Below are 6,056 nucleotides of genomic sequence, written 5' to 3' on the forward strand. Positions count from 1 at the left end.
AGAGAACATTACAATTATTGCGAAGGTAGCTACATATGAAGATGGGGGTGTGGGTTATAAATAGTGATCATAATAGTTCTATGTTTCTAGGTATAAAGTTAAATAAAATAAATGTGGTGTGTATTGTTAAAGGGAGTTGAGTAGTCTAATGGCCTGTGGAAATAGGACCTGCCTGACAAAGTGAAGTAGACCAAAAGATCATCAAAAGCTAGACATCATGCTGTGATCCAAAGAAATTCAGGAACAAATGAGATACAAAGTAGTTGAGATCTATCAGTCTGGAAAAGGTTATAAAGCTATTTCTAAAGCTTTGGGACTCCAGCGAACCAAAGTGAGAGCCATTATCCACAAATGGTGAAAACATGGAACAGTGGTGAACCTTTCCAGGAGTGGCCAGCTGACCAAAATTACCCCAAGAGCACAACGACGACTCATTCAAGAGGTCACAAAAGACCCCACAACAACATCCAAAGGACTGGAGATCCCACTTGCCTCAATTAAGGTCAGTGTTCATGACTCCACCATAAGAAAGAGACTGGGCAAAAATGGCCTGCATGGCAGAGTTTCAAGACGAAAACCACTGCTGAGCAGATAGAACATAAAGGCTTGTCTCAGTTTTGCCAGAAAACATCTTGATGATCCCCAAGACTTTTGGGAAAATATTCTAACTTTTTGGAAGGTGTATGTCCCATTACATCTGGCGTAAAAGTAACAGCATTTCAGAAAAGGAACATCATACCAACAGCAAAATATGGTGGTGGTAGTGTGATGGTCTGGAGCTGTTTTACTGTTTCAGGGCCTGGAAGACTCGCTGTGGTAAATGAAACCATGGATTGTGCTGTCTAACAAAAAATCCTGAAGGTGAATGTCTGACCATCAGTTCGTGACCTCAAGCTGAAGTGCACTTGGGTTCTGCAGCAGGACAAAGATCCAAAACACACAAGCAAGTCCACCTCTGAATGGCTTAAGAAAAACAAAATGAAGACTTGAGTGGCCTAGTCAAAGTCCTGACCTGAATCCGATTGAGATGCTGTGGCATGACCTTAAAAAGGCGGTTCATGCTGGAAAACCCAATGTGGCCGAATTACAACAATTCTGCAAAGATTACTGGGCCAAAATTCCTCCACAGTGCTGTAAAACACTCACTGCCAGTTATTGCAAACACTTGATTGCAGTTGTTTAGGGGGCAATCACTTTTTCACACAGGACCATGTAGGTTTGGATTTTCTTTCCCTTAATAATAAAAACCTTCATTTAAAAACTGCATTTTGTGTTTACTTGTGTTATCTTTGTCTAATATTTAAATTTGTTTGATGATCTGAAACATTTAAGTGTGACAAACATGCAAAAAAATAAGATATCAGGAAGGGGGCAAACACTTTTTTACACCACTGTACTACATTACTACAAATATGTTTAAATATTTTTAACACCCCAGAAATGCTACTTGGTTCAAATGCATGTAGACATAGTTGCAATAACTCAACGCCTGTGACTGCATGGTTTATTTTAGTTATGTGACTGCTCAACACTACTCATCTACCAGGCGTCAAATGTGATGTATACTAGAGATTTTAGCCTATATATTTCACCAGTTCCCAGAATATGGCAAATTCTGCAGGAGACCCAGGCTCAGATACATACCCTAAAGTCATGCAGCTGTTCAGGTTGCAGGAAGCATTGGTATTATGTTTCTTATAGTGGACTGGTAGCAAAAGAAATTGTCTTTAATTTATTTCAAGTGCATGGTCATTATTTATTCAGCGGTAGATAGATTTTGAGAGATTCATGTTACACTGGGTTTATTTAAACCAAGTAGGTTGACACTGATATATTTGCATGTATTTTAGCTCTAGGAATATTCAGACTATCTTTTATTTAAAAAAAACATTTTGGAGGCAAATTTTAAAATGTATTTGAGAAGGAACAAGATTGAGTTTCCAGAGTTGCTAAACCATTTAGTTTTTTCATATCACATAAGTCCCGAAATAGTTTCTCTGTGGCAAATGTAAGAGTTTTATTGAATTAAAAACACAATAAACTCAAAAAGCATATTTCAGTTGCTATTATATTATAAATGAATCATAAGTCATGTTTACAAAGAAAGGTTAATCCTAACCTGGCCTAATTTAGCCTATCAATATAAAACTTGACTAACTATAGTCACTGCTTTTGTCACATGATGTCCTTGGTGAAGCTGGCGCCTGATATTCTCCAGTCAGCTGTCTATTTCAGTAACTGTTTGTGGGCCCAGGTTTGCTTCATGCTCTGTGAATAAGTAGGCAAGCATAGGTCTGCAATATGGTAGATATGAACTGCTGAACACTTTTTCACCTGCTTTTTCATAAATTAGCATACAAGTATGCTATTGTGTCCAGAAATCAGTTATATTCTGCGCTAAGCAACATCAAATTGGTAAATTCTACTAGAATTGTTATAAATAAGCTGTGAAGACAAGCTAAATTACAATATCTGTGGCTTTGGACTTAATGCTACTTTAACATTATACTACTATAACAAATTTGGCCAAGTGTTACTAGTCTACAGAATACAAGAAATGTAAAAATGCAAGAAATTGTAGGTGAAAGAATAGGGAAACCTAGTGAATGATTGCCATTTTCAAAATATTTAATACAAATGAGTTTAAGATTACAGTTACTCCCCATCTACTTTGTAAGAAATGGCTACCTTGTACTTACTCTCAGTGACCACTTTATTAGGTACACCGATATTAGAGGTGCATTCTGTAGGTGCACAATTATAGACTGCAGACCATGTGTTGAAGCAGTCAGCCACCCTTTCATCAGTGGTCAGCTGCTGACCACAGGACCACTGCTGATCATATATTATCTAGGCAATTGAGCATTCACAACAGTGCACTGACACTGACATAATGTATCAAGCCCAGCAGCATTGCACAAGTTTTTATGTGTCTCAATTGGTTGAGGTCTGCTATTTAAAAATGTCCAGCTAACAGTGGTACTATTATCAGAAACTGATGGCTAATAAAGATTTGGAAGATGGCTAATACAGATTGCCTAAAATATGTACTATAGTCTCTACATGTACAACAACAAGTTATTTCTACTAAATAAATATTTATTTTCAGGTGTATGAGTACATTTTTGAACAATGTAATTTGAATTATTTACTTAAGTCCATTTACTTTCCTTTATTACTGAAAATATGAGGAGAAAACCCAAAGTAAAAACTGCTGTACTTATTCCTTTGGCTGGCTGGCTGGCTGGCTGTACTTTTAGATTTGCAACCTTAGTGATGCCTTGGCATTTCAATAAAGATTTATAAGCCCTCTGGATTGAGGGGCTCCACTGGACTCTCAGTCTAGGTAGCAAAAAGATAAGAGTGTTTTTGAGGGGGAGGGGGCAGTTAGAGGGGTTACTGGTTAATGTTTTGTGCTTTTTAGCATTTATCTGTGTGTATACTGACATATTTGTTGAATTTAGTGAATTTAACTCATCCTTTTTTTTTGTGACAAACATTATTTCCACCCAATATTTAACTATCATCATATTTTTGTCACCAGTAACAGATTGCATTTTAAAATTAATACTGCAATGTGCAACATCACCATCTATGTTGAAATATGAACCTGAACACATAATTTACCACAACTATTTAAATATTATTCTAAAACCATATGGTGCACCTTTTTAGAATTAGAGCCAATTATAATTAGACTACATTAGTTAGTGAATAACTAAGATGGTATAAAACAGAGGGGTCAATTAGGCTGACACTGATTGTTTCTGTCTGATAAGAGTTCAAATACAGGATCGCAATGACATTCCCTAATATTACACATTTTTACAACTCAGTTGAATGATTGGATTTTAAAACAGCTAATACTAAACTGTTCAAAAAAGTTAGTTGTAACATTGTAGAGCAGTTCTTGTGAACTGGCCTTGTGAACTAGTTTCAAAGTAATTGGCCACAGAGGGTACATTTTTCTGATGAAGTAATTCTAAATGCAGGGCTGTTTTGTCATCCTTACGTTTCTCAGTTTATAAAAGTGAGCTGAGAATGGAGGATAAACATGGCAGGCTATTTAATTATGCCAATGACAAGTACTGTTTCAGAAGGATGGGCATGAAGGTAATTATTTTGAACAAGTTTCCTTTATAGTGAAGGCACAGTACATTAGTGAATTTTCTTTAACAGAGAACATGTTACCATTTAGTCTCAGTAACCAAGCCGTCAACATTGTGAGTTGTTTTAAGTATCTATATTACTTGATGATAAGCTGACGTTTACAAGAAACAATGATGTTATTTGAACAAAAGCTAATCAACGAATGCTCTTAGGACATTTTTGAGTCAGTGTGGAAACATTATAAAAGAGTCTATGTCAGGCTGGTAGATAGCATTCTTGTTTTTAATATTATTGTATGGCAATCTTAGTGAGAAGTGCAGGAATCAGTTAGATAGAGCTGTGAAAACAACTGGAAAAATAAGCAGGCCAGCAAAAATAGGTAGGCAGCAAAGTTAGTTTTCTGACCTGTATGCTGTGCACAGGAAGACTGCAGCTATGCTGAAGCATTCTAGCTATCCATATTTCATCTCTGGCCTATGGATTAGAGTACCAGTGGCCAAAAAGAATCTTTACAAAAACATTTTATTCCATTGGCAGTTGATCAGTTGAATAAAAACAGATAGGTTTGATGTTTAATGATGTACTGTGCTGCATTTTCTATAACTTGGTGTGTGTGTGTGTGTGTGTGTGTGTGTGTGTGTGTGTGTGTGTGTGTGTGTGTGTGTGTGTGTGTGTGTGTGTGTGTGTGTGGGCATCATGATATGTGTTCTAATTCTGGATGTTTTAATCCTAGCATTTGAGATGAGACCCACAAAAGCTTTCCATCCTCAGTTGGACAATAAAGTTAATTCTGAAACAGTTTTCAGTTTCTGTTCTGTCCCAGATCCCAACACACTTGAAGTTATTAGGAACACTGAAATGCACAGTGTTCCTACAGTTCTACTGGGAGCTTGGACACAGTAAATATACCAACAGTCCAGGGGTCCCCAAGGACTAGTTTATGAAACACTACAGTAGAATAGCATCTCCCAGTACCTTTCTTAAAGTAAACTGCATGTAATTTTCCAACACATCTGTTTCAGTCCATTAGCTAATAATAAAACCTTTCATGTTAAAGTATTAAAGCCACTAAACTGCAGAGTACATGCCTACTCCAGGAAAGAACACAAACCTGAAGCATTATCTTGACTTATGCTAACAAACTCAATTTTAAACATTTTTAGCTTAATCATGATAAAGGAGTAGAAATTAAACAAGTAGAAATTTTTACCTAGTAATAAATAAATGAATAACTTATGTTATCCATATTAATAAAATGTAATAACCCTATTTATATATCTCAAGCAGTGTTTCAAATTATGCATTGGTGATAATGGGTTAAAAATTTTAGTACTGCTATCACAGATCTGTCCTCTTTAGAGCATATGACCCAAACACAATTTTACTCATAGATTTATGGAGCCTTTTTTTTCAAGGTTGTCTGTGCCCACCTAGCTTGTTAATATCTATTGACCTCTGACTTGCAGTTTGCTAAGAGTTGTCAAACTGATATCAAACATACCCATTTGCAACTTTGCTGTTTCACTGGCCATGCAACTTGGAGATTATATGTACTCAGAGGTGAGGATATAATACTGAAGTTTTACTTCAGCAGCACTGTGGCTTAGTGATTAGCATGTTTGCTTCTCAGTGCTAGGGTCACAGGTTTGGGTCCCTATCTGGATGGCATTTCCATGTTTTCCCCATTTCTGAGAGAGTCCAAAAATGTGGAGGTTAGGTAAAAAATGCCTACTCTAAAAACTGTACTTTTTGCCTGCATGTCCAGTGATGGATGATGCATTGTCCTGGGTGTTATCCTCTCTCCCCTTCCTGCACCCTGTGGTTTCAAGTTGAGAGGACACTGTGTCCAATTGGCTGCCTCTTCACACCAGTTTGTTGACTGGATGTAAAAAGCTGTGTGATGCTTGTAAAGCTTCCTTGGGTTCTGAGAAATGTGCAATATTCAT

This window comes from Electrophorus electricus, chromosome 7 (assembly GCF_041902795.1).
Source record: "Electrophorus electricus isolate QZ-2024a chromosome 7, ASM4190279v1, whole genome shotgun sequence".
NCBI classification, from domain to species: Eukaryota; Metazoa; Chordata; class Actinopteri; order Gymnotiformes; family Gymnotidae; genus Electrophorus; species Electrophorus electricus.